This window comes from Bufo bufo, chromosome 6, assembly GCF_905171765.1.
Source record: "Bufo bufo chromosome 6, aBufBuf1.1, whole genome shotgun sequence".
NCBI lineage: Eukaryota > Metazoa > Chordata > Amphibia > Anura > Bufonidae > Bufo > Bufo bufo.
This window is the reverse complement of record NC_053394.1, coordinates 137,150,627-137,177,815: the sequence shown is the minus strand read 5'-3', so window position 1 is coordinate 137,177,815 and position 27,189 is coordinate 137,150,627. Positions and strand designations below refer to the sequence as shown.

The 27,189-nt window shown below is 47.3% G+C and overlaps 1 long non-coding RNA gene across 1 annotated transcript in view; it reads right to left on the bottom strand.

Annotated features, from left to right (window-relative positions):
• The window catches only part of LOC121004345, a 57,189-nt gene extending 34,068 nt beyond the window's left edge, over positions 1-23,121 (bottom strand). Inside the window, exon 1 of the long non-coding RNA XR_005779693.1 lies at positions 22,934-23,121. This is a non-coding gene — a long non-coding RNA (uncharacterized LOC121004345). The remainder of the gene's footprint in view (positions 1-22,933) is intronic.
• Positions 23,122-27,189: the final 4,068 nt, after the last annotated feature.

Genomic DNA, 27,189 nt, shown 5'->3' with positions numbered 1-27,189 from the left:
TTCAGGGCCATCTCCCTGTGGAGGAGTATTGCACCCAATTCAGACGGTGGTGTGTCCCCTGAAGATGGAATGAACCAGCCCTGAAGAGTCAGTTTAGGTCTGGTCTATCTGATAATTTAAAAGATCTATTAGTCAATTATCAAATTCCTGAGACCTTAGAGGAGATGATGACCCTAGTTGTCCGACTTGACAGACGAGTTAGAGAGAAACGACAAGAACGACAGTTCTGTTCTCAGATGGTGGTCCAGCCAGAGGCCTTTTCCAGGGAGAACACTGAGGTCTCCACCGAGGAACCCATGCAGGTTTGCATAACCTGGGGTAATCTTCGTCGCAGACGCGGAGAGTGCTTCTACTGTGGAGATCCTGGCCATTGGATCAACAAGTGTCCTAAGAGGGTCCTCTATGACAAGTCTCCTAAGGTAAGATAACCTAAAGACCAGGTACACCCTGATTTTTCTAAATGTAAGCTTTTGGTACCCAGAACAATGTCTCTGGGGGTTAATAAGTGGCCGGGTAAGGCCTTTATTGATTCCGGTTCAGCGGCCAGCTTTATTGACTTTGAGTTTGCTAGTAAATTGGGTCTTCCAATGTTTGCTTTACCTACACCTATCCATGTCATGGCTATTGATGCTACTCCCCTGATTGGTGGTACGGTGAGGTCATGTACCTCTGAAATTTCTCTGACCATGGGTGTGTGCCACTCTGAGAGATGTTCTCTTCTAGTCCTGGAGAACCTACTGGTTGAGGTGGTACTAGGGTTGCCTTGGCTCCGTTTACATAACCCCACAATTGATTGGTCCAAAGGAGAGTTGGTGAAATGGGGACCTAAGTGTGACTCATGCTTGTCCGTGGTCCAGGCTGCGGTTTCAGTAAGGTCTAATACATTATCCTCTGTTATTAAAGAATATTCTGATGTGTTCTCGTCCCCTACTCCAGAGGTTCTACCCCCCATAGACCTAATAGAGCTAATAGAGGGTGCCGAATTTCCTAAAGGGCGAATTTATAATCTTTCAGGGCCCGAACGCAAGGCTATGGAAGATTATATTAAGGAGAGCCTTGCTAAAGGGCATATTAGACCTTCAGTCTCTCCTATGGGAGCAGGGTTTTTCTTTGTTAAAAAGAAGGATGGTGGTCTTAGGCCTTGTATTGATTACCGGAGATTAAATAAAATCACTGTCCAAAATAAATACTCTCTCCCATTGATTCCGGATTTATTTAACCAGGTTTTGGGGGCAACCTGGTTTTCCAAGATTGACCTGAAAGGGGCATACAATCTAATCCGAATCAAGGAGGGAGATGAATGGAAGACAGCATTCAATACTCCGATAGGACACTTTGAATATCAGGTGATGCCTTTTGGACTCAGCAATGCCCCAGCTGTGTTCCAAAACTTAATGAACGATATTCTTAGGGAGTTCTTAGGTAAATTTATTATTGTCTATCTGGACGACATTTTGATCTTCTCTCCTGATTTCGAATCTCATGTGTCTCATGAACCAGCTATCCGCTAAGCAAGAGAAATGTGTCTTTGGTGTACAGGAGATACTGTTTCTAGGGCACGTTTTGACTCCTCACGCCTTTAAGATGGATCCTGGTAAGGTTTTAGCAATTAAGGAATGGGTAAGGCCTTCATCCTTAAAGGCTTTACAACGGTTTTTGGGTTTCGCTAATTACTACCATAAATTTATCATGAATTTTTCTGTAATTGCTAAGCCATTGACCGACCTTACTAAGAAAGGGGCGGATTTGGAGAATTGGTCTACCAAGGCCATTTCTTCATTTGAAACATTAAAAAAGGCATTTAGTAGCGCTCCCATTCTGATTAAGCCTGATCAGGAGAGACCCTTTATTGTGGAGGTGGATGCGTCCGAGGACGGCGCAGGAGCAGTCCTTTCACAAGGTCCTGCTACCCTCACTAACCTGAGACCGTGTGCCTTCTTCTCTAGGAAATTCTCTCCCACGGAGAGAAACTACGATGTAGGGATTAGGGAGCTGCTGGCCATTAAATGGGCATTTGAGGAGTGGAGGCATTTTTTGGAGGGGGCAAGGCATCGAGTAACTGTTGTCACTGATCATAAAAACCTAATGTTTCTCGAGTCGGCTAAGAGGTTGAATCCCCGACAAGCCCAATGGGCTCTGTTTTTTACCCGTTTTGATTTCTCCATTACGTTCAGGCCGGGAAGTAAAAATGTGAAGGCAGATGCATTATCTCGGAGCTTCCATGCTTTTCAACCCACTGAGACGCCGCCTGAATCCATCCTACCAGCAAACATCTTCTTAGCGGCTCTAACCCAGGATTTTTCGGCTCGCATTAAGGCTGAACAACATCTGGCACCGGCATCCACCCCAACAGATAAGTTGTTTGTCCCCGTACAATTTTGTCTCCAGCTGTTGGGTGAGTGTCACGATTCTGCCTTTTGTGGACATCCGGGTGTTGAGGGCACTAAGGATCTGGTTTCTAGATCTTATTGGTGGCCCACTCTGACCAGGGATGTCAAGTCCTACGTGTCAGCCTGTGAGGTTTGTGCCAGGTCCAAGACACCTAGGACTCGCCCTGCTGGTAACCTACAACCCCTACCCATTCCCAGTAGACCCTGGTCCCATATCTCGATGGACTTTATAACTGACCTACCGCTGGCGGAGGGTAAGACTGTGGTTTGGGTAGTGGTCGATAGGTTTAGCAAGATGGTTCATTTCATTCCCCTGTCTAAACTTCCGAATGCTAAAACCCTGGCGTCTATTTTTGTGAGAGAGATTGTTCGTTTACATGGCATCCCGGAAAATATTGTTTCTGACAGGGGTGTGCAGTTTGTGTCCAAATTCTGGAGGGCCTTCTGTCAAAGATGTAAAATTTTGTTGTCTTTTTCTTCCGCCTACCATCCTGAGAGTAATGGGCAGACTGAACGCCTTAATCAGTCTGTGGAACAATTCCTGAGGTTGTATGTTGCTGATGACCAGCAATTATGGGTCAAATTCCTTCCATTGGCTGAATTTGCTTTGAATAACCGTGTCAATTCTTCTGCTGGGGTCTCCCCTTTCTTTTGTAACCATGGTTTTCATCCCCATTTTCATTCTGGGTCGTCCGTCTCCTCCTCTAACCCTGAAGCTGATAAACTCTCCTCCGAACTGTGCACAGTTTGGGCCCGGGTTCAATCGAACCTAGAAAAGGCTCAAAGTTCTCAAAAACTCAAGGCTGATAGGAGACATTCAAGGGGGGTGAACTTTCAGGTTGGGGATAAAGTATGGTTGTCCTCCAAGAATCTATCTCTCAAGGTAGCTTCTAGAAAATTTGCTCCTCGTTTTATTGGACCATATAAGATCACGGAGGTGATTAACCCGGTATCATTTAGGTTGGAGGTGCCCGAGTCATTCCACTTTCATAATGTGTTCCATAAATCTCTACTTAAAAAATATTTTGAGCCGGTAGTACCATCGAAAGCCTCGCCTCCGCCGGTTCTTGTTAATGATGCTGTCGAGTATGTCGTGTCTAAAATAGTGGATTGTAGAAATCCAGAAAAATAAAAAAATAAAAAAATGGAGACAGCACGCCCAAAAAGGGTGCAAAAAGTGGAATTTATTCCGGATGCAACGTTTCGGCTATGTTAGCATTTTTCAAGCATGCATATACAGTTTTTGCTAAAATAGTGGATGTCAGGAAGGTGCGTAATTCCTTGCAGTACCTGATTCACTGGAAGGGGTATGGACTTGAAGAGAGATCTTGGGTACTTGCCAGGGAGGTTCATGCTCCTAGACTGGTTCGTAAATTTCATTTAGAACACCCTGAAAAGCCATCGTCTGAAGTCCTGGGTCTGGTGGCCCCTCGTAAAAGGGGGGGTACTGTAACGGGGTTCCGAAGGTGCACTCAGTCCCCCATTACCCGCAGACCTGTTGCTTAGCTTTGGGAATGAGGATCTGTGTTTGACCTCATTCCCAGGGCGGCTTTACTGCTGGGTGACTCCCTGCTCCTAAGTCTGCCTTGAGTGCCAATCTGATCACTCGGTGCTCAACTGGTTGGTCTGTCGGTCATGTGACGCTGGCCACATCACATGACCCTCACTCCCCACTATAAATACAGGCAGCCTGCTAGTCACAGGTTGCCTGTCAATTTCTAGGTTCCTGGCTATTTGTTGGACTACTGAAGACTCACCTGATTCCGTTCCCTGACGATCCTTTGCCTGCTTCCCCTGTACTGCGCATCCGTCCTGGTATTGTGACCTCGGCTCCCACCTGACTACTCTCTTTGGACTCCTCTTGTACTTCTCTGCTCTCCTGGTATTTGACCCCGGCTTCTCCTGACCATTCTTTGCTTAACCCTTTGTACTGCGTAGCTCTCTTGGTTCTGACCCGGTCCGTTCATGTTCCGTATTTTATCTTCTGTCTTCCCTGCACATATCCTAAGTTAGGGACTGTCGTCCAGTTGTCCCCTGTCATCAGGACTCGTGAGGCAAGTAGGCAGGGCCAGGGGTGAGGGTGGAGCGCAGTGGTCACTATCCCTCCCCCTGTGTGTGTGACGTTACCGTTACAAATCCGTTCAGTATGCATCAGGATGTCTTCCGTTCCGTCCCTTGTACTGTACTTGACCGGACAAAATACGGCAGTATGCTACGGTATTGTTTCCCGGCCAAAATCCCGGAACACTACCGCCATTAATTTCCATTGAAATGTATTAATTCCGGAAATTGCTGCATCGCCGGATCCGTTTTTTTTCTAGCTTTGAAAATATTTAATACCGGATCCGTTATTCCAGATGATACCGGAAAGAAGGATCCGGTATTTCAATGCATAAGTCTGTGGAGGTACCCTAAGCATATCCTGTCTGCAGGGCTGATCTAGGCCTATTACAGTATCTCACAAAAGTGAGTACACCCCTCACATTTTTGTAACTATTTTGTTATATCTTTTCATGAGAGTCAGGACAACACTGAAGATCTGACACTTTGATATAATGTAAAGTAGTCAGTGTACAGCTTGTATAACAGTGTAAATAGGTGCCCCCTCAAAATAACTCAACCCACAGCCATTAATGTCTAAACTGCTGGCAACAAAAGTGAGTACACTCCTAAGGGAAAATGGCCAAATTGTGCCCCATTAGCCATTTTCCCTCCCCGTTTTCATGTGACTCGTTAGTGTTCAAGGTCTCAGGTATTGTTAAATTTGGTGTTATCGCTCTCATTCTCTCTTATACTGGTCACTGGAAGTTCAGCAAGGCACCTCATGGCAAAGAACTCTCTGAGGATCTGAAAAAGGATTGTTGCTCTACACATGGGCGTCACTAGGTTAAAACATTCGGGACCTGGGCCACGGATGTTTTGTCCCAGGCCCCGAATGTACTGCCTGCTAATGAAAAAACAGGGGAGGCTACTGACCGGGATGCACTGCAGGAGCTGAAGGACCTGTGATGACATCACAGCGGGATGATTTGTGCTAGGGCACAGCTCATTGGTGGAGAAGGACCTGTGATGATGTCACTGCCATGTAATCAGAGCTGGAGGGGGCGGAGCTCAGCTGTGAAGAGAACTAGTGGAGAAGACCCTGTGAGGACTTCTGTGACATGAGGAGAGAGATACATTTAGTGTGAGAACCAGAGGAATGCCGGGAGTTGTAGTTCTCCTCTCTTACACCACCTCTGTATGTTAGGGCTGAAGGGAGGGGTGTTATTTACTTGTGGAGGGATGTTATTTACATGGAGCTGTATATTGGAGGGACTGAAGGGAGGGGAGTGATGTTATTTACATGGGACTGTATATTGGAGGGGAGTGATGTTATTCACATGGGACTGTATATTGGAGGGGAGTGATGTTATTTACATGGGACTGTATATTGGAGAGGACTGATGTTTTTTAGGCCTTGTGACAGCAGTTTAAGTAGCGTCTATCACACAGCCATTTTTAGAACCAATTGAAGTTTATGTGGCCGTTCACATGGCTGTTTTTTTTTTTTAACGGCCAGTGAAAAGGGGCTGACAAAAAATAGGACATGTCCTATTTTTGGCGGTGAAATCAATGGGACCATTTTTAATAGCGGTGTAGTCAGGAGTGCACTCGTGTAATGCCCGATAAAAACTGGTAAAGTGAGGATAAATTACATTTCAGGAGTTAAAATAATTTTTAAAATACTGGGCCACATTATAAATGCTGAGGGCCACTAGGAGGGACATTATAAATGCTGCGGGTTACTATAAGGGACATTATTAATGCTTGGGGCCACTATGAGAGATATTATTAATGCTGGGGGCCACTATGAGAGACATTATTAATGCTGGGGGCCACTATGGGGGACATTACTACTGCTGGGGGCCAGTATGGGGAACATTATTAATGCTGGGTTCTGGGGGTGGGCGATATGGCTTAAAATCTATATTGCAATATAATTTTAAGCATGTGCGATATGCTCTATATTTCGGGGGGGGGGGGGGGGGGGGGGGGGGGGGGGGGGTGGGGGTGTTAAACTTTTTTTTCTTCTTTTTTTTTAACAACTATTAGCCTCCTTAGGGGCTAGAACCCTTGTCCTATTCACCCTAATAGAGCTCTTTTATGGTGAATAGGATTTCACACTCTCCCTGCTGCCCTGTGCATAGTACACACAGCAGTAGGGAGCATACCATGGCAGCCAGGGCTTGAGTAGCGTCTGGCTGCCATGGTAACCGATCGGAGCCCCGCGATTACACTGCTGGGGCTCCGATCAGAAGCTGCCACCCCGGGGCCACTGCCACCACTGATTTAATCGTGTGGAGGGAGGGGCCCGCAAATAATATAATACTTAGAAGAGGGGGAGTAGAAGGGAGGGGCTGTGGCCACTGCACCACCAATGAATATAGTTAATATGCCTGAATACAAATGTAGCCTGCATGTGCAGGCCATATCCCATACCCGGCCTCTATTACTGCGCTCTGTGATGCGCCGCAATTAACCCCACAGGACCTGAGGCGCGCAGTAATAGAGGCCAGGTATGGGATATGGCCGCACATGCAGGCTACGTTTGTATTCAGGCACATTAACTATATTCACTGGTGGCGCAGTGGACACAGTCCCTCCCCTCCTCCTCTTCTCTGTTCTCATTGGTGGCACAGTGGCCACAGTCCCTCCTCCTACACTGTTCTCATTGGTGGCGGAGTGGCCACAGTCCCTCCCCTCCTCCTCCTAGTCTGTTCGCATTGGTGGTCAGCGGCAGCCGCACACAGTGGAGAGGGAGGGACTCCCTCCTTCTCCACTGTGTCGGTTCAGGAGAACATGGTGCGTGCCGAGAGCGGCGCATGCCATGTTCTACCGCGATATGGCGATATGAACGAAATCTCTATCGTTGGCAAAATGTATATTGTTTATATTGCATATCTATATCTATATCGCCCACTCCTACTGGGTGCCAATATAGGGGGCATTACTACTGCTCAGGGCCACTATGGGGAACATTATCAATGCTGGGGGCCACTATGGGGGCATTACTACTGCTGGGGGCCACTATGAGGAACATTATTAATGCTGGTGGCTACTGTGGGGGATATTATTACTGCTGGGGGCCACTATTGGGGCATTATTTACAATTGGGGCCATTATGGGGGTTGGGATAAGCCAAAGAAATTCATCTGTTTTTAACAGCCAGATGGTGAGAAAATGGACACACAAAGGGTTCGAAAATGGTAATAATAAAGCGGACAGTGCGTCTGCTTTTAACGGCCTATTTTTTTACATTTGTGTGCATGTAGCCTTACATGGGACTGTATGATGGAGGTGGTTTGGGAGGGAGTGATGTGTCTTACATGAGACTGTGTGTTGGAAGAGGCTGAAGGGAGGGAATGATGTTTTGTACATGGGACTGTATGTTGGCGGGGGCTGATGTCAGGGGATTGATGTTATTTACATGAGCCTGTATGTTGGAATGGCTGGGGCATTATAATTTCTGAGGGCACTACAGGGAGGATTATAACTGTAGGGGGCACTGCAGGGGCATTATAAATACAGGGGACAATATCGGGGTCCTGATTTCTAAGGGGGCTCTATAGGAGTGCATATTCATTGGGGTCTGTAGAGAGCTTTATTACTACTGGGGGAACAATAGGGGCCCTTATTTCTACTAAGGGCTCTGTGAGGGCATTATTAAAGGGGTTGTCCGGGTTCATAGCTGAACCCGGACATACCCATAATTTCACCCAGGCAGCCCCCCTGATGTTAGCATCGGAGCATTTCATGGCAGCAGTGTTTTCGGTGATGTCACCGGCTCTGATGGGCGGGCTTTAGTGCTGCCCTAGCCGTTTTACAGGCTAGGGCAGCGCTAAAGCCTACCCATCAGTGCCAGTGACGTCACGTGGCTAAAGTCTGGGCAGAAGCCTCCGCCTGGCAGCCCCATGGAGAGCCCGGTTCGTCACCGGAACTCCAGAAAATGCCTTTGCCCTGCGCGATTTAGCTCAGGGTAAAGGAGAGCATCGGAGCATGAACTTCTCTGATGCTCAAGTCAGGGGGGTTGCCTGGGTGAAAATGGGAAAACCCCTTTAATACTGGAGGGCCCTTCTACTAATGGGGACACTCTTGTGGAGTATTATCACTGTTGGGGGCACTGTCAGGGGCAGTATTACTAACGAGGGCACTCTAGAAGGGGATTACTATTGGTGAGACTTGGAGGAGCACTATTACTATGGGGGGCGGGCTATCTGTATGGCACTATTATTTCTTCAGGATAGTATTTGGGGGTACCGGGGACTCGGGGAGCACAGCGAGCTGCAGGATAACACTGTGGGGACTCGAGGTTGGGAGATGATGATAGAAAAGTGAGGAACCTAAGATGTCTGTGTGTCACACTCTGCAGAGACAAGGCGCGGCTGAAAGAACTTGTCCGGACCGAATGGAGAAGATGAAAGAAAACGTCTACATCAGAGGAGACGTAACCTTGAGACTCTGGATGTGAGAGGTATGTGCTGCTGTATATGTTTGATAATATCTATGCAGAAAGTAAGCAAGTAAAATGTCTTTAGTGCTAATGTGGGCGGGGGAGCGTTTACTGGAACCATATTCATTGGGGATTGTGCCCCAAATCTTTTGAGACCCTAGCAACGCCCCTGGGTCTACATAAAGATGGTCTTCGCTATAAGAAAATTGCCAGCACCCTGAAACTGAGTTGCAGCACGGTGGCCAAGACCATACAGCGGTTTAACAAGACAGGTTCCACTCAGAACAGGCCTCGCCATGGTTGAGATCGTAACACAACCAAAGTCCAATATGGTTAATGGGATACAAAGGTCAGGCACTCTATATACAAAAGCAATTAACAGAAAAGTGGCCCTATCTATAATACTTTTAATCGTTCAATTTAAAAAAAAGCCCAACAAAATAATTAATAAACAAAAATCACAGCAAGTAGTGCAAGTAAACCCGTGCGCAACTTAACAGAAGGAACAGTCTTACAGCTTTGTAGATTGGGGGTCTCCCAACGTCGAGCCGGGCGTCTTTCCCTGAAATGCCCCTACTTGGCCTGAGCTACGCTTTATGCTCAGTTAGCGGAGCACTCGCCCTGATATAGTGGTCTCCTAAGCCAACTGTCCTAAATAAGAGTTAGGATATAGTTGTCTCCTAAGCCTCACTGTCCTGCACCAGCCTGCTGATGCTGAGTTCTGGTGCAGATATAAGCAGGAGCACGTATAGCAACTATATCCTAACCCTTATTTAGGACAGTTAGGCTTAGGAGACCACTATATCCTGAGTCTTATCATTTACCAGTCCCCTGATGAGTTGGAATATAGCCAATGAAACGCGTTGGGTCATTTTTGAACCATTATCTGGGACTTCCCTGCAGTCTTTCCCATTTCTCCATTCCACAGAGTCGGAAAACTATTCCACTTAGGGTACAGCAGGGAACCCTAGTTAGATTTGAGGGATGGCTCAGAGGGGTCGCCCTTATCAGGGTGAGTGCTCCCATACCTGAGCGTAAAGCGTTGCTCAGGCCAAGTAGGGGGATTTCAGGGCAAGACACCCGGCTCAACGTTGGGAGACTCCCTGTTACCGATAATGTACAAAGCGGTAAGACCGTTCCTTCTGTTAAATTGCGCACGGGTTTACTTGCACTACTTGCTGTGATTTTTGTTTATTAATTATTTTGTTGGGCTTTTTTTAATTGAACGATTAAAAGTTAAGTATTATAGATAGGGACACTTTTCTGTTAATTGGTCTCGCCGCGGTCGACCAAAGAAGTTGAGTGCACGTGCTCAGCGTCATATTCAGAGGTTGTTATATTATTATTTATGTGATATATACTTTGTCTTCATACAGACGTTACTTTTGGCACCACAGATCCATTTATATGAGATCATTCTTTCTCTATTTTTTATTTTTTTTTGTATTTTTGTACATATCCGTTGAGACACACAATGTGGATTTCACTGCCAAGGTGCACTCTGTATTGTTGGGATTTTTCCCTTCAATAGTTCACAGCAATATCAATTTTTAAACATTTAGAATTTTTTGGTATTATGGAATAAAAAAAATTATGTGATATTTTTATTTTTGGCTCGCTCTGTTTCCTTTTTTGTGGTCTGATCAGACCAAGATAAACTTATTGGGTTCAGATGGTGTCAAGCGTGTGTGGCGGCAAACCAGGTGAGGAGTACAAAGACAAGTGTGTCTTGCCTAAAGTCAAGCATGGTGGTGGGAGTATCATAGTTTGGGGCTGCAGGAGTGCTGCCGGCTGTGGGGAGCTACAGTTCACTGAAGGAACCATGAATGCCAACGTGTACTGTGACATACTGGAGCAGAGCATGGTCCCCTCGCTTTGGAAACTGGCACAGGGCAGTATTCCAACATGATAACGACTCCAAACACACCAACAAGATGACCACTGCCTTGCTAAAGAAACTGAGGGTAAAGGTGCTGGACTGGCCAAGCATGTCTCCAGACCTAAACCCTATTGAGCATCTGTGGGGCATCCTCACATGGAAGATGGACGAGCGCAAGGTCTAAAGCATCCACCAGCTCCATGATGTCGTCATGGAGGACTGGAAGAGTATACCAGTGGCAACCTGTGAAGCTCTAGTGAACTTCAAGCCCAAGAGAGTTAAGGCAGTGCTGGAAAATCATGGTGGCCACACAAAATATTGACACTTTGGGCACAATTTGCCCATTTTCACTTTTGTTGCCAGCGGTTTAGACATTAATGACTGTGTATTGAGCTATTTTGAGGGCACACCTAATTTACCCTGATATACAAGCTGTACGCTGACTACTTTACTTTGTATCACAGTGTCAGATCTTCAGTGTTGTCCCATGAAATGATAAAATATAATTGTTACAAAAATGTGATGGGTGTACTCACTTTTGTGAGATACTGGTATGTGTGATAGTGTTTGCCCAGCTATGTATCATAGGCCTTTCATGTCTGATGCTCTCTGATAATATGGTGTATCCAAGCCTTTCATGTGTGATACTGTCCTGCTGTGCTAGCGCATATAAGTCTGTCAAGCAACAGGGCCGGCGCCACCTGTAAGGCGACTTAGGCAGCCGCCTAGGGCGCAATTTAGCAGGGGGCTAAAAAAAAAAAAAAAAAACGTTGATTAAAGGGAATCTGTCACCTGCTTTTACCATTTTAAGCTGGCACCATCGCTATGTTGACTAAAGTACCTTATTTCCAGCAGTCTTCTTTTTACTTTATTTCGTTTTGTAGTTTTGATATAAAAGCGCTTTTTATGTTATGCTAACTAGGGTCCAAGGAGCCCAGAGGGGCGTTTTTTTCACTCTCGGGTGCCTAGTGACGCCCCCCTGCAGTGCCCAGCCCGCCTTAATTTGAATTCTAAGAACGCCTCCTGATCATCAAATAACCTCCCACAGCCCCGGCAAACGGTTCCGCCCCCTCCCCACGTCATAGTCTACCTTATAGAAATGCACCGTCCTTCTTCCTGTCTGCGGCCAGAAAATTCGCGCAGGCGTAGTACTGCCAGCGGCCTGCGCCTGCGCGATCATCAACGTCCTGAGGGCAACAGCGCTCAGGTCACATCACTGGGCTCGGCGCATGCCCAGTGAGACTTTTGAGGCTGTTGCCCTCAGGAGGTTGATGATCGCGCAGGCCGCTGGCAGTACTGCGCCTGCGCGAGTTTTCTGGCCGCAGACAGGAAGAAGGACGGTGCATTTCTATAAGGTAGACTATGACGTGGGGAGGGGGCGGAACCGTTAGCCGGGCTGTGGGAGGTTATTTGATGATCAGGAGGCGTTCTTGGAATTCAAATTAAGGCGGGCTGGGCACTGCAGGGGGGCGTCACTGGGCATCGGAGAGTGAAAAAAACTCCCCTCTGGACCCCTTGGACCCTAATTAGCATTTATATCAAAACTACAAAACGAAATAAAGTAAAAAGAAGACTGCTGGAAATAAGGTACTTTAGTCAACATAGCGATGGTGCCAGCTTAAAATGGTAAAAGCAGGTGACAGATTCCCTTTAAGTGGCCCGCGGCGCCCCTCATGCTGCGCCGCCACGCTAGTAAGCAGGGCCGGCGCTTCCATAGAGTCCTTAGGGGTGCCGGCCCGCAACTAACAATAGGCAGGAGTCAGGACTGTGGACACAGTCAGGACTGTGGAAGCGCTCATCTCCAGTCATCTGTATCGCCGTCCTCAGGACAGCGATACAGATAGCTGTGCAGCAGGGGAGGGAGAGGTGTGTCCCTTCCCCTTCCTCTGATAGGCTGCCGGCCTAGTGCCTGCAGCCTATCAGAGGCCGGCGCAGGGACGCCATACAGCGCGGGACACAGGCCAGAAGAGGCCTGCATCGCATCGCTGACATGGAGGTATGTATACGTTTTTTTTGTTGTTGTTGTTGTCAATACTGGTGGCTACTGGGCTGGCACATGATGGGGGGCTCTGGCTACTGGCATATGATCGGGGGGGCCTATGGCTACTGGGACATGATAGGGATAGGGGGGGCCCTATGCCTACTGGGACATGATAGGGATAGGGGGGCTCTATGGCTACTGGGACATGATAGGGGGGCCTTATGGCTACTGGCACATGATAGGGGGGCCCTATGGCTACTGGCACATGATAGGGGGGCCCTATGGCTACTGGCACATAATAGGGGGGCCCTATGGCTACTGGCACATAATAGGGGGGCCCTATGGCTACTGGCACATGATAGTGGGGGCTCTATGGCTATAGGGGGGCCCTATGGCTACTGGCACATGATAGGGGGGGCCCTATGGCTACTGGCACATGATAGAGGGGCCCTATGGCTACTGGCACATGATAGGGGGGCCCTATGGCTACTGGCACATGATTGGGGGGGCCTATGGTTACTGGCACATGATAGGGGGGGCTCTGGCTACTGGCACATGATAGGAGGGGCTCTGGCTACTGGCACATGAGATAGGGGGGCTCTGGCAACTGGCACATGATATAGGGGGGGCTCTGGCTACTGGCACATGATATAGGGGGGGCTCTGGCTACTGGCACATGATATAGGGGGGGCTCTGGCTACTGGCACATGATATAGGGGGGGCTCTGGCTACTGGCACATGATAAAGGGGGGGCTCTGGCTACTGGGACATGATAGGGATAGGGGGGGGCCCTATGCCTACTGGGACATGATAGGGATAGGGGGGCTCTATGGCTACTGGGACATGATAGGGGGCCTTATGGCTACTGGCACATGATAGGGGGGCCCTATGGCTACTGGCACATGATAGGGGGGCCCTATGGCTACTGGCACATAATAGGGGGGCCCTATGGCTACTGGCACATAATAGGGGGGCCCTATGGCTACTGGCACATGATAGTGGGGGCTCTATGGCTATAGGGGGGCCCTATGGCTACTGGCACATGATAGGGGGGGCCCTATGGCTACTGGCACATGATAGAGGGGCCCTATGGCTACTGGCACATGATAGGGGGGCCCTATTGCTACTGGCACATGATAGGGGGGGCCTATGGCTACTGGCACATGATAGGGGGGGGCTATGGCTACTGGCACATATTGATGGGGGGGCTCAGGCTACTGGCACATGTTGATGGGGGGGCTCGGGCTACTGGCACAAGATAAGGGGGCTCTGGCTACTGGCACATCATAGGGGGGCTTTGGCTACTGGCACATGATATAGGGGGCTCTGGCTACTGGCACATGATATAAGGGGGGGGCTCTGGCTACTGGCACATGATATAGGAGGGGCTCTGGCTACTGGCACATGATATAGGGGGGGCTCTGGCTACTGGCACATGATATAGGGGGCTCTGGCTACTGGCACATGATATAGGGGGGGGGCTCTGGCTACTGGCACATGATATAGGAGGGGCTCTGGCTACTGGCACATGATATAGGGGGGGCTCTGGCTACTGGCACATGATATAGGGGGGCTCTGACTACTGGCACATGATAAAGGGGGGGCTCTGGCTACTGGCACATGATATGGGGGGGGGGGCTCTGGCTACTGGCACATGATATAGGGGGGCTTTGGCTACTGGCACATGATATAGGGGGGGGCTCTGGCTACTGGCACATGATATAGGGGGGGCTCCGGCTACTGGCACATGATATAGGGGGGGCTCTGGCTACTGGCACATGATATAGGGGGGGCTCTGGCTACTGGCACATGATGGTGGGGGGGCTCTTATTACTGGCACATGATTGGGGGGCATCTATGAGGGCACATTTTACTGGCACATTATTTGGGGACATCTATGGGGGCAATTATTACTGGCACATTGGGGCACTTCTTACTTGCACATTATTGGTGGGCACTATAGGGGCATCTACTGAGGGCACAAAGAATGGCTATTTTATATGGGGTCTCTGTATAGGGGCATTTTATACTGGGACACATTATGGTGGGTACTATGGGGAAGGTGGGAGAGGAGTACAATGGGGTCATCTACGGGGACACTGAGAAGCGGTATTTTATACTTACAAATTATGGGGGACACTGAGGGCATCTACTGGGGCACTATATATGGGGCATTTTATACTGGTACATTATGGGGGCACTAGGAGGGAGGGGGGAGAGGAGCACTATGGGGGCAGTTACTGGGGGCACTATATAGGGGTATTTTATACTGGCACATTATGGGGACATTAGCTCAACTGGGGGCATTACAAGGGGGTATTTTTTGCACTGTCACATTATAAGGAGAATTATTTCTACTGGGGGGGCATTATGGTGGGCTTTTTTACTCCCTCATGGTATGACCCCCTAGTAGCAGCACCAGCCTCTCCCTGCTCTGCTATCCCTCTGCCCCTTCTCCAAATCCTTATTATGAAATCTTTCTCATTAGGATAAAACACAACATCAGCTCCGCCGAGCCCCCGGCCAAAGTGTGGAAGTGGCGTCCGAGATCCCCAAGGGTCAAGCCAAGTAACTGTAAGTTTTCATGTGAAATATGTTTGTTATACACATATAGCATACACCGTGCCCCACAATATACAGTTTCTCCTGTAAAAGTCATCAAGTGTCATGGGGAGGGGGGGGGGAGGGCCTTATTGTTTTTCGCCCCAGGCTTGTTTCTTTAGCTATGGCTTAAGTTATGGTAGTTATTCTCCACCATTCTTAATAGGGGGCTTTATTGCAACATATAACTCTCTTTTAATTGAAATGCTGAGAAACGGGTGGACATATGTGATGTCATAATATGGGCAGATCATCTGATAAGGGGGGGCGGCAATTTTTATCTTGCCTAGGGCGGCAAAAATCCTTGCACTGGCCCTGAGCATCATAATGTCTGCTGAGCATATGTATCTAAGCCTGCCCTGTGTGATAATGTCTGTTGAGCACCTGTATCTAAGCGTACTGACTGCTTAGCTACTGTATCTAATCTTATCATGTTTGATACCGTCTATTCTGCTGTATCTAAATCTATTATGTACAAGGGTACTTTCACACTTGTGGCAGAGGAGTCCGGCAGGCAGTTCCGGCAATCCGGACACAAACGGATGGCATTTGTCAGACGGATCCGCATCCGGATCCGTCTGACAAATGCATTGAAATACCGGATCAGTCTCTCCGGTGTCATCCGGAAAAACGGATCCGGTATTAATTTCTTTTGCATTTTTAAAGGTCTGTGCATACGCAGACCGGAAAGCCGGAACTGTTTTGCCGGAATACTTAATGCCGGATCCGGCACTAATACACTTCAATGTAAATTAATGCCGGATCTGGCATTCCTGCAAGTGTTCAGTATTTTTGGCCGGAGAGAAAACTGCAGCATGCTGCGGTATTATCTCTGTCCAAAAAAAAACGTAAGAGGGACTGAACTGATGCATACTGAACGGATTGCTCTCCATTCAGAATGCATTAGGATAAAACTGATCAGTTCTTTTCCGGTATTGAGCCCCTAGGACGCAACTCAGTGCCGGAAAACAAAAATGCTAGTGTGAAAGTACCCTAACACTCTGCTGAATCTGATCCTTCATGTGTGATACTGTCTACTGAAGTGCTGTACCTAAGGCCTCATGCACACGACCGTTCCGTTTTTTGTGGTCCGCAAACCGCGGATCCGCAAAAAAAGGAGGCCGCCCGTGTTACCTTTCGCAATTTGCGGAACGGAAGCCAGCATTATAATGCCTATTCTTGTCCGCAAAGCGTGGACAAGAATAGGACATGTTATATTTTTTTAACGGGGCCGCGGAACGGAGCCACGGATGCGGACAGCACGAAGTGCTGTCCGCATTTTTGTGGCCCTATTAAAGTGAATGGGTCCGCATCCGAGCAGCCAAAACGGCAGCTCGGATGTGGACCCAAACAACGGTCGTGTGTATGAGGCCTAAGTCTATCATATGTGATACTGCCTGCTGAGCTGCTGTATCTAAGGCTACATTCACACGAACGTATTTTGTTTCCGTGTCCATTCCGTTTTATTTGCGGATAGGATTCAGACCCATTAATTTCAATGGGTCCGCAAAAAATGTGGACAGCACACCATGTGCTATCCGCATCCTTATGTCCGTTCTGTAGCCCCGCAAAAAATATAAAGCATGTCCTATTCTTATCCATTTTGTGGACAAGGATAGGCATTGTTACAATGGATCCGCAAAAAAAAAACGGATGCTATACGGACGTCATCCTTTTTTTTGTGGACCGCAAAACACATACAGTCGTGTGATTCTAGCCTTAAGGCCTCTTGCACACGAATGTTTTTTTTTTTCCGTTTCCATTCAGGTTTTTTTGCGTTCCGTATACGGTACCATTCATTTCAATGGATCCGCAAAAAAAACGGAAGGTACTCCGTATGCCTTCCGTTTCCATTCAAAGATAGAACATGTGTTATTATTGTCTGGATAACGGACAAGGATAGTACTGTTCTATCAGGGGCCAGCTGTTCCGTTCTGCAAAAAATGGAATGCACACGGACGTCATCCATATTTTTTGCGGATCCGTTTTTTGCAGACCGCAAAATACTGAAAAAGCCATACGGTCGTGTGCAAGAGGCCTTAAGCCTGTGATGGGAAGGAGGCAGCGGGCGCTGTGATACTGTGGCCTTGTAAGGAGATGTTCTATAAATGCGGTCTCCTTGGCGTTCTGCAGTAAGATGATTAGCGTCTGTAAATTGTGCTCCGCAGGAGGAGATGTCACAACCACTAATTATATTTTCCAAGTGAAATCTAAACTGCGCCGGAGCCTCCTGCCTCTCCCTCCTGCACGCTGGAGCTAAGTGAAGTGTCTTTCTATCAATTTGCACATTTTACATCTATAAAGTGTCATTGTTAATGCTTCAGCCGCGCTGATGTGAGAAGTGTGATGCAGAGGGCGCCGCTCATCTCCACAGTCCTACATCAGTATCGTGATGTCATGGGATCACCTGTGAGTAGCAGCTCAAGCCTGGTAATGATGATGACCGTACAGAGCGGTCCTCTCTAAATTAAAAAAAAATCCATTCAAGTCCTTGAGTCCTGTCAGGTTTTAAATTAGCCGTTTCTTAATTATATTTGCATCTGGGAAAGCTGGGTGACCAAAATAACCACCAGAAACTGCCCTCAGGGGGTTCCACCAGCTTTCCGTTTAGTTACGCATCACTAGGATGGTGGGGATAACGCTACAGAAGATGACGTTCAAGATTTTGGGTTAGCTGGGTGAGAGCTGTAAGGGCGGCCATGTTGATAGTCATCCAGCTTTCTAGTGATGTTGTGATATTGATACCGGAAAGGAGGGTATCTGTATATAAGTCAGCATACAGGAATCTGGGAAAGCTGGGTGGGAGGTCTAATGGCGGCTATATTGATTGTCACCTAGTTTTCTAGTGGTGCAGTGACATTGATGCAGGAGCACCTGGAAAAGCTTAATGGGAGGCCTAATTGCAGCCATATTGATTGTGACCCAAATTTCTAGTGATGTAGCTAGGCGGGAGCTGAAAGGCGGCCATACTGATTGTGACCCAGCTTTCCAGTGTTACAGTGACTTTGATACAGGAGAGGAGGTATCTGTAAACACGGTAACATTCAGCAGTCTGGGAAAGCTAGGTGGGAGGTGTAATGACGGCCATATTGATTGTCACCCAGCTTTCTAGTGTTGTAGTGACATTGATGCAGGAGATGACATACAGGACTCTGCGAAAGCTGGGTGGGAGCTGTTGGTTGAGGGCTCGTTCACACGAACGTATTTTGCGTTACGTATACGGACCACTTTATGTGTTTTCGCATACGGTCCGTATACGGAACCATTCATTTCAATGGGTCCGCAAAAGATGCAGACAGCACTCCGTGTGCTGTCCGCATACATTGCTATGTTCCTGTCCTATTCTTGTCCGTTTTGCGGACAAGAATAGGCATTTCTATAATGGGCCTCCTGTTCTGTTCCGCAAATTGCGGGAAGCACACGGGCGGCATCCGTTTTTTTGCAGATCCGCAATTTGCAGACCGCGAAAAAACGGCACGGTCGTGTGAACAAGCCCTGACTCCCAGTTTTCCTTTGAATTTCTGCTGTAATTTTCCTTCTGCCTAGAAGTAGCTTTTCTTTGGAATGCTCCCAGAGATAAATTAGCGTTTGCCACGGATTACTGAATGGGTTAACGTTGTGGTGACATCCAATTGGTTAAAACACCATTTAGCCATGCTCTTGTTTTGCAGCAATTAGCAGATTCAGCATCATGAACCCAAATGTGAAATACTCCGTGCTCCTTGGGGGTGCCCTGCTCTTTCTACTATGTAATGCTCAGTTTTTGACTATTCACATGATTAGCGCACTTGTCTCCTGAAATACTCTGTCCTGCTGTGGGACTCTTCTCCTTCCACTATGTAAACTCTCAGCCTGTGTTAGAACTCCCACTTAGGCCTCTTGCCCATGAACCTAAGTGCTCCATGCCCGTGCTGCAGACCGCATATTGCGGACCCATTCACTTGAATAGGGTCCGCGATCAGTCGGTTCCACAAAAAGATAGAACAAGTTCTATTTTTTTGTGCAACGGAACACCACGAGTGTATTACTGTACTGCGGCGGCAGCACAAAGCACACAGCGTCATAGCAAGCAAATACTTTTCTTAAGGGTACTTTCACACTAGCGTTTTTTCTTCTCCGGCGCTGAGTTCCGTCCTAGGGGCTCAATACCGGAAAAAAAAGATCAGTTTTATCCTAATGCATTCTGAATGGAGACATTTTTTCTCTACATTTTCACTATTGATAAATAGTGCTAAAATAATATAAATCACTCATGGCTGATTTTCATTAAATTTCTGTGAGATTTTTATTATTTTAAAAGGGTTGTGCCACAAAAAATATTCTACCGTTTTCACATCAGCACCTGGATCTGAATACTTTTGGAATTGCATGTAATTTAGGCTAGGTCTACACGACGACATTTGTCGCGCGACATTTTGTTGCACCAATGTCGCGCGACAATTTTTATAATGATGGTCTATGGTGTCGCACTGCGACATGCGACATGCTGCGACGCGACAGTCGTAAAAAAATCTATTCTAAATGGGTTTTTCTGCGACTGTCGCGTCGCAGTCGCATGTCGCAGTGCGACACCATAGACCATCATTATAAAAATTGTCGTGCGACATCAATGTGGCGCGACAAATGTTGCAGTGTAGTGGTGCCCTATGTGTCGCGCTACTTATTGTCGTCGTGTAGACCTAGCCTAAAAGTTTGTTATAGCCGCTAGTCATTCAATGAAATCTATCTGTACAGCGCCACCTGCTGTTTGTTCTTTTTCTAATTTCTCTGTCCACCTCACTGAGACTGAAGCACATGCAACTGCCACCAGCTGCAGCAGAAAGGACACGTCCCTGAGAAAGGACACGCCCCTTACACAGACAGCTTGAAATAAATCTAGCAGAGCAGATGTTGTAATGAATGGAGAGGCCTCCGGATCCATGTGAGTCACAGGGCTGGTTCTAGCTTTGTTAGAGATTGCCAGGTACTATATGATGTCCGATTTTCATCTTTTATGCATATGACTTAACTGTTTTGCCGTCTGCAAAAACACGGACAAGAATAGGACATGTTCTATATTTTTGCGAATGCCACGGAACAGACATACGGATCCGGACAGTACATGGTGTGCTGTCCGCATCTTTTGCGGCCCCATTGAAGTGAATGAGTCCACATCCAGCCTGCAAAAAATGCGGATAAAAAAAAATACATTCGTGTGCATGAGCCCTTAAGGGGAGATAACAAAAAAAAAACATTTCTAAAATTTTAGCATTTCTGGCAGTTTTGCTTCAAATTTGTTAAATGTTTCGATTGTGACTGTTTCCCCTTGGATTATAACGAAACACTGGGTAAAATATAATATTATTCAGTTTTTTAAAATATTTTTAATTTTTTTTGTGAGAATGGGAAGCTAAGCCGACTTCATTAAAACTAATAAGCGGAACAAAATGGAAGCCTCCGCGTATTCCGTTCTGCGCTCTAACCTATAGCTTGGAGCCATATTCTTTCCAGCTCCTCAAACTACTCGCTTTTGATTTTTTTTTTTTGTCTGAAGTCCGTTGTTTCCCAAGAGGCTGGAAGACTGTTCCAAAAAAAAAAAAAAATCACCCGGCAGTGGAGTTAACTACCAGACCTAATTAAACAGCGTCGTCTCATGTGAGAGGATGAAATTCATACCCTCTGAATACAAATTACAGCCGCCTTCTCTCTGCATTCAGATCACCGTGCCGGCGCAGCGCGCACCTTACTCACGATCATTCTAAAGTGATTTCAAAGTCAGCCGGAACTATCAGCAATTTTTTTCTAAAAAATCTGCTTATTGAGGGTTTTTTTTTTTCCTCCTTGTCCGCTTTTGAAGCTCTTCCATTAAGAGAATTAAATAATCCGAACAAAAGTTTCTGCGAGAGGAAAGGGAAAAGTTCCATTAACCCATCAGCGACTGAAATAAAAAAAATCCCAGTAGATTTTTTGTCTTAAAGGGGCAGCTGGGCAGGGACAATAGGCCTTATATATGTAGCTGACATTTTGGTCTATTGCTTGTCTGTGGAACTGCTTTGTCAGTTTTCTTCTCTGCGGAGTAGAAAGTTGCTATGTGGAAAGCATCAGCAAGTAGGTAAGGCGCTGGTGACGCATCTCATTCTATACATCTTTTCATTAACGTGAACATTGAAATATTCTGTTACCCAGATGAACACCTTATATTAAAAATGAGTGGGAGCACCGTTAATGGGGTAGTTCACGTTGAACAACCTTTCTTTTTACATACTCCATTATTTTAAAGCCTAGGGCTCTGATGTCTGAGCCGCAAGGTGGACCTGCTCAATGATCCCTTTAAGACAGGCATCCTCAAACCGCGGCTCTCCAGCTGTTGCAAAACTACAACTCCCAGCATGCCTGAACAGCCTACAGCCATCAGCCTACAGCAGGGCATTGTGGGAGTTGTAGTTTTACAACAGAGGATGCCTGCTTTAAGGTATTACTGCAGGAAACCATTATGTAATCAAAGTTTTAAACAGAAAGAATATTGGATCAGTCAGACGCAACTTAAGGGCTCGTTCATACGAACGTATTTTGCATTCCGTATACGGGCCGTTTTCTGCGTTCCGCATACGGTACCGTTTATTTCAATGGGTCCAAAAAAAAACATTCAGTTTTTTGCGGAACGGAACATCTGGCCCCTAAGGGTCCATTCACACGTTCGCAAAATGGGTCCGCATCTGTTCCGCAATTTTGCGGGAACAGGTGCGGACCTATTCATTTTCAATGGGGCCGGAATGTGCTGTCTGCATCCGCACTTCCGTTCCGCCAAAAAATAGAACATGTCCTATTCTTGTCCACAAGAAAAATTTTCCATGAGAGTGACGGCGATGTGCGATCCGCACATTGCCGGTGTCCATGTTTTGCGGATCCGGAAAAAAAACAACGGACGTGTAAATGGACCCTTGGATCTCTTGCACACAAAAGGTTTTTTTTTCTTCCATTTACGTTCCGTTTTTTTGCGTTCCGTATTGCATTCATTTCAATGGATCCGCAAAAAAAAAAAGGAAGGTACTCCGTATGCCTTCCGTATTTCCGTTAAAAAAATAGAACATGTCCTATTATTGTCCGCATAACGGACAAGGATAGTACTGTTCTATCAGGGGCCAGCTGTTCCGTTCCCCAAAAAACGGAATGCACACGGACGTCATCCGCAAAATACTGAAAAAGCCATAAAGTCGTGTGCAAGAGGCCTAATAGAACAGTACTATCCTTGTCAGTAATGCGGACAATAATAGGACAAGTTCTATCTTTTAGCGGAACGGATATATAGGAAAAACGGAATGCACACGGAGTACTTTCCGTTTTTTTTTTTGCGGAACCATTGAAATGAATGGTTCTGCATACGGACCGCCAAAACGGAACGGAAATGAAATACGTTCGTGTGCAAGAGGCCTTAGTCATAAACGTTGATCACCTTAAATAGGGCAAAGTTCATAAACCACCATGAAATCTAAGGTGTTGTATGACTCAGCAGTCTGCAGCAGGGCACGGCGCCCCCCTCTGGGACAGATACTTTTAGAATGTCTCACCGCAGTCGCTGACTACGACACCCTGAGCCGTCAGACAACACTTACCTGCTATTAATAACCATGTGGTTAAACAATGACCGCAGTAAAATAAGTTCCTCGGAAAAGAAAAGGAACTGAGAATCCCAGAGCCCCGGGACACGTGTTTGCGTTTCGCCCAGACGTAACACCTGTGAGTCACGTTGCTTCTTATAATTCACAGAAGCTGCAGGAATAAGTCAGGACATGTTATCTGCTCGCCGTCTCCAAGTCGTTATCTCAGGAACAGCAGCTCCGGCACTTTTTATAGCCTTGTTCTCACAAGGAAACCATCTTTGAAGTCAGTTATTTTGGTATTTTTCTAAAGGCATTGTCAAACTGAAGAAAAATGGAAGGTTCTTTTAAAGGGGCCACTCGCCCTAAAGTGAGAAATGGCAATATCCTACAACACCCTTTTGATCTGATCATACTTAGGCCCCATTCACACGACTGTAGTTTTGGTCTGCATCCGATCGCATTGCACAATCGGATCGCACACTTTCTGTGGGTCCGCAAAAAAAATGGACAGCGCACTGTGTGCTATCTGCATCCGTATGTCCGTTTCACAGTCCCGCAAAAAAAAAAAAAAAAACATGTAATATTCTTGTCCATTTTGCAGAGAACAACAGGAATTGTTACAATGGGTCTGCAAAAAAATGGATGCAACATGGACGTCCTACTAATTTTTTGCAGATCTGCATTTTGCGGACCGCAAAATGCATACGGTCATGTGTATGCACCCTTAGGGCTCAATCACACGACCGTATAGCCGCCATGCCGGACCACAAATAGCGGTCCGCAATGCACAGTCATCGGCCATGTGAGCTCCGTGCTGCGGTGTGGACCCATTCACTTGAATGGGTCCGTGATCCAGAAAATACAGCAAAAGATAGGACAGGTTCTATCTTTTGCGGTGCGGAGGTACGCACCCGAAAGCCCATGAAAGCGATTCCCAGTGCTTCCGTGGGCTTCCGATCTGTGCCTCCGCTCCACAAAAGATAGGACATGTATCGTGCAGATCGCGGACCCATTCAGGGTCAATGGGTCCGCATGTGCAGCACGGAGTTCACACGGCTAATGCCCATCTATCGCAGACTGCTATTTGTGGTCCGCAATACGGGCATCACGGCCGTACCATCGTGTGAATGCACCCTTAAAGTGGCTCAGGAAGCTGAGATATGGGTTGCTGTTTGATGAGTCTGCACAGAGTACAGCTGTTGTGCTTCCCTGGGATGCGGGAGCAACACTCTGGTCTTTGAAAATGTTCATTTCAGGATAGGTGCGTGTCCCGCCTCTGCCCCTATCAGGAGAACAAGAGAGTCCTGTGATTATCTGTGGATTCCTACTATAGGCTCCAATGAAGAGACAGCCACGTCTGCCCTTTTCCATTGATGACTATGGAAGTTAAAGGGGTTGTGCCGCCATTACATGTTATTTTTAGAGATGAGCAAATTTCATAGTTTGAAATTCGTTTGCGGTTCGTTTTGTGGTATTTAGTGAATTGCGTTATGGATTCCGTTACCACAGACCGTAACGCAATTCCATGACGGAACGCATAACGGAATGCCTTTAGAGGCATTCCATTATTCATTCCGTCATAATAGAAATCTATGGCCTGCATAACGGATCCGTCCCGTTTCTGTTATGCAGGAGAGGGCTCCAGCATAACAGAAACTGGACGGATCCGTTATACAGCCCATAGACTTCTAGAGAGAGAGCTGCAGTGAAAGGACACACCTCCTGAGAAAGGACCCCCCCCCCTTCCCGAAAGGACTCTAAAGAAAGAGATTGATATGTAGTATGCAGCGTACTCAAGTTGTGTGTAATAGAGTTTCTGGGTGTAGTAGTGCAATGACACTAACCTGAGACGGCTGACTCTCTGCATAGGCAGGTGATGATAGAAAATGTTCGTGACGCCAGTGCCAATTAAACGGTGGCACGCCGTTTGCTGATAGCAGGAATAAATGAGGAACACCGTGATGTTAAAACAGAACTCCAACTTTAGTAGTTTTCATAGAGACATTAACGGAAGCACAGTTCCTTTGCATACAGTTGATTTTTCAATACGGTCGATGCAGGCAATACAGATTGAGCAAGGTGACTACAGAGTGTTAAACACACAGGACTTGCAGTACAGGAGCTTGCACTCTATCTCTGACTGATCCTGGAACATAGCAAATCTTCTCCAAGGTCCAATACCTTAACTCTGGTGTATATCCTTGGTTTTAGCTTTACAAAGTACCTCCTCTGTTATATTGAGTACCTCTTGCTTCTCTGCGCTTTGCCTCTGTCTCCCTCTCAGCTTCCTCAGGCTCTAGAAACTTCTGAACAGTGGTCTTCCTGCTTCTGCATATATATATATTCAGGAGGGGAACCTTCTCCTTGGTTTCGGAACCCGGTTACAGGGATTGCCATACCCTCTCCTGGTCCGCAGGCTTCAGGCCTGGACTTGTCTCTGACATAGTCTAAGCTCCAGCTTCAGACTACAGGCTGCAGCTTTATACAGACACTTAGACTAGACTCCCCTTCACTTCCCTGACTGGGCCTTATATAAACTAGGGCTCCCTAGCTCCCTCTAGTGACTAAGAGCTGGAATGACACCCCTAGCAGGCCTGTACATGCAAGTGTCACAGTAACAGGGAAATACATAGCATTGCATTACATGACAATTTATAAAAATGACATATACCAACTTCCCCATAATTAAGGAGGGACGACAGCACACCAAGTGACACTTTTGTAGTGACGGGCATTACAGTCCCCGTACACTACATACCCCACTGCTTTAAGCTGAGTACGCCCTCGTACTCCATCAGGACTCGCCCAACTGGAATCTCTACCTGAAACAGAAAAAAGAGACATGCAGGCATACATACATGTAATTCATCTGCATTTACATTCATATCAGGTCCAATTGGCAAAGATGAAGGATGGTGACAAGGGGCGTCGTTCTCTTCTCTTCAGGAAAGTGAATGGAACTGGGGCGCTGACCTGGCACAGCGTAACATTATAACCAGGATAGTCCATGACAATGAATAAGTCCATAATAGAACAGTACAATAGATAAAACAGTATAAAAGTTCTTGGAGGCTCAAAGAACAAACATGAGTCCGTACCCAGGTTATTTTCCTAATAAATCACAGAGGCTCTCATGCGGTGGAGTCCATCTCTGGGCACATTTCCTTTTAAAAGAGCAAAAATCTCAGAGGCTCAGGTTCTTTTGAGTCTGCCTCCGGGCACGGTTCCTTAGTATCAAGTTGCACAATAAAATTGTAGAATATAAAACAAGTGCTGTAATACCCCTGATCAACCTGAAAAGGGGGTTAAGGGTAAAAGGTGCAACTAAGGAACAGGCACAACTTGGCGTGGGGTAGCAAAAGCAGGCAGGAGGTCCTGGAAACAACCTTGGCTTTGTTGGCTTTATTACTTCAGTGGTCAACACCTACCACTGAGCCGTGGATGAACTGGCAGCAGCAACAAACAACCAGGGAACATAGGACTCCTGTCCTGGAAGGGTTAACAGCATTTTTCGTGGGTGCAATAAATCAAAGGCCTAGCAGGCTAATTCACAGGGGTATGTCATCATTACCCGGCTCTGCTAGCAAGTACGGCCTGTAGTAGTCCTCTACAGGAGGATGCGCCCACATAACAGTGTTAAGGGGAAGCTGCAACGTGAAGGGACCCCTAATAGGTATTGGCCCCATGGGCCTAGGGGTAAACCTTTGGGTGGACCGTACCGGTCCCGGCATGATAATTGTGGGATGAAGTGGAGTGGATACCGCCGCCGCAAGCGGTCCGGTGGGCTCTGTGCAGCAACTCACAGCAACAGGGGGTCTTCTTTGGGGCACTGGCGGAGCGGTGGCAGCAGAAGGTAGTCTATGGGTGGTGACAGGCACCCTTACCTCGTCCTTCTTCGGCGGCGTCTGGATCCTGGCGGTCGCGATCTTGCGCAGCTCCCGCAACTTCTCCTCCAGCCGGACAATCTGCTCACCGATGCTCTCCGTGTCAGAGTCGCGGTCCTCTGCTGGCGCCACCGGCGCAGGTACTGTCACCGATGGCACGGACTCGGCCTCTGCAGGTTCTGGTGATGCATCGGGTCTCCGACCCCTCCGGATGTTCTCAAAGGTATTTCGAAGTCCCTTTAGATTTTCCATCTCTTGCATGGTCTTCTCCCGACGAGGCAGCTCGGGGGAAGGGTAAGGGCTCACCCATTTTTCCAACACGGTTGGCTGCCAGAAGACGTTAGGCCCAATGAAGGAGCTCCGCTCCTGGAAGGCGTGATGGGC